Source organism: Helobdella robusta, assembly GCF_000326865.2.
Source record: "Helobdella robusta unplaced genomic scaffold HELROscaffold_13, whole genome shotgun sequence".
Taxonomy (NCBI): domain Eukaryota; kingdom Metazoa; phylum Annelida; class Clitellata; order Rhynchobdellida; family Glossiphoniidae; genus Helobdella; species Helobdella robusta.
The window spans coordinates 1,863,229-1,865,728 of record NW_008703718.1 but is presented as its reverse complement, the minus strand read 5'-3'; the positions used below and the strand labels follow the sequence as shown (position 1 = coordinate 1,865,728).

Here is a 2,500-nt window from a genome sequence, read left to right as displayed (position 1 = left end):
AGGAAAAGATGTTTGAGGAGGAAAAGATGTTGGAGGAGGAAAAGATGTTGGAGGAGGAAAAGATGTTTGAGGAGGAAAAGATGTTGGAGGTAAACTAAAATGTGGAAAAATTTATTGAAAAACTTTCTAGAAAATTTGACGGTGAAAAGATTTGAAAAATAAATTTAAATTAAAAAGTATACAAAAAGAATTAACAAAAACAAATGAATGAATGAATAAATGCATGAATGAAAAGACAAACTAATGAACAATCGATTGAATTAAAGAATGATTGAAAGGATGAATGAATGAATGAATGCATGCATGAATAAACGAACGAATATGTGACTCTTTTTTATAAATATCGACAACAAGCAAATACGTGACCATGAAGACGCAAAAAGGATATGGAAAGGAGTGAACGAGAAGGGAAGGAAGACAAGAAGAAAAAAGAAAAAATGAAATAAAAATGAATGATGACGATGACTGCGTGGTGATGATGTTGATTTTGCTATTGAAGACAACGATGATGATGATGATAACGGTGGTATTAGTAATAATTGTCATGTTGTCACTTGTAATTGCCCGCTGCCCGCTAAACATTTCATGTGTGTGTGTGTGTGTGTGTGTGTGTGTGTGTGTGTGTGTGTGTGGTGTGTGTGTGTGTGGTGTCTATGTACTTGTTGCTTGCGTGTGTGAGCAATCGGTTCATTTATAATAATGTTGTCTGTGTTTGTTTGCGTGTGGATTTGTGTGAAATATTACTGATTAATGAGAACATGCATGTGATTGTTTGACAGCATGTTCAATGATGAGAGTTCGTGGAGAGAGCCCATGCACGTCACTGCATTCATGCTTTGAATTTTCGTAACAATAAATGCTCGCCAGATAAAAAAATGTATTGAAGGTATTGTTTAGTTTCGCACTTAATTAAACAAATGAGCAAATAGTGAATGCTGGTGTGCGGACATTTTTGTTTGTATATAAATACCGACACCCGAACACATGCACACACGCGCATAGGTACACAAAAGCACAGATACACACACATGTACGTACACATTTGCTCATTTCATAAGTTATTTAGTTTGTTGAAACATTGTAACATTGAAGCACCAGCAAGGCATCAGAATGGTCGTTGTCTTATGCGGGCAGACAGTTGAAAGTTAACATGCAAGCGTGAATTCATACAAACACACAAATACACATGCACACACACACACAAACTAAGAAACACAAATAAATTAAATGGATCGCTATACAAGTACACACATGTGAATGCACGTACATGCGTTTTTATGAGTACGCACATATAAACGAACGCTTCCGCAATAATTATGTTTTCGAGTCAATGAATGAGCACAAGAAAGTAAGCCCCTTGAAGACTTGAAGTGAATTTTAAAGCCCAAGCAGCAAGCAGTTTCATCATTTGATTTCGTGGCATGATGAAAACAGTTCTCTAATGATTTCTCAGGTGATCGTCATCGTACTAGACACCATCGTAGTCACCATCATCACATTTATCACCACCAACGTCCTCCTCATGTAAGTCAACATTGTCATCTTTGTTTCAAGTTTTAATCACTATGCCATAGGTTCGATACCATCCACTTTCAATTATATTCAAGATAGACAATTCACTTTACTATGCATTAAACATCTTCTTAGGTAATAACTTTGCGGAATGAGTTACTCATCCCTTTCTCATAGTCAATCTCTATCTTCCATGATCAAACAAAACTTACGTCCACACTCACATTTTCATCATAATTTTTGCGTTTGTTATCAAAACCATCATTCATACCATAAAATCTTCATTATGATGAGACACCGTTACTTTTTTATAACAAACTTATCGCTCTCATGTCTGTTGCCATTGCTCTAAACTATCCTGTAACAGCAACAACAACAACCAACAACAACAGCAATAACAACAACAACAAACAACAGCAACAGCAACAGCAATAACAACACAATCTAACCAAACAACATATACTGACAACAAGATCAGAAACAACAACAAACCTCAAGTGCCAACAACGAAGACTCATGGCAACTATTTCATAACAAGAGATTTAGGGCGCCGAACACAACGGAGTAAGCATAGCATGACATAGCCAGCCGTATTAATACAGTACATATTAACAGAGTACACACACACATACATACACACACACACATACACATACACACACACACACACTCCAACATCATATATATCCGAATTCTACCATCGTATATAACATTTAACAACGACTTCAACAACAATTGTTTGTGATCTTGAAAATAATTTAATAAATTAAATAACAACAGCAGCTACTACAACTACTCATCGCATTATTACATCATCATTACGTCAATTTGAAAAGTAGTCATAAAAAATGTTTTGTTATCACCGAATAANAAACAATTTTATAAACAAGTCAGCAATATAGTTAAACAAAAATAAATATCTTGTTAATGACAAACAAATATTGTATTGTACTAACAATCAACAGTACAAACTTTAAATAATGTACAA

At 34.8% G+C, this 2,500-nt stretch overlaps 1 protein-coding gene across 1 annotated transcript in view; it reads right to left on the bottom strand.

The window, feature by feature from the left end:
- Nucleotides 1-2,500, bottom strand: part of HELRODRAFT_73357 (hypothetical protein) — a gene marked incomplete at both ends in the record, with an annotated part of 77,469 nt that overhangs the window by 59,124 nt on the left and 15,845 nt on the right. The gene's annotated exons all lie outside the window — the stretch shown is intronic.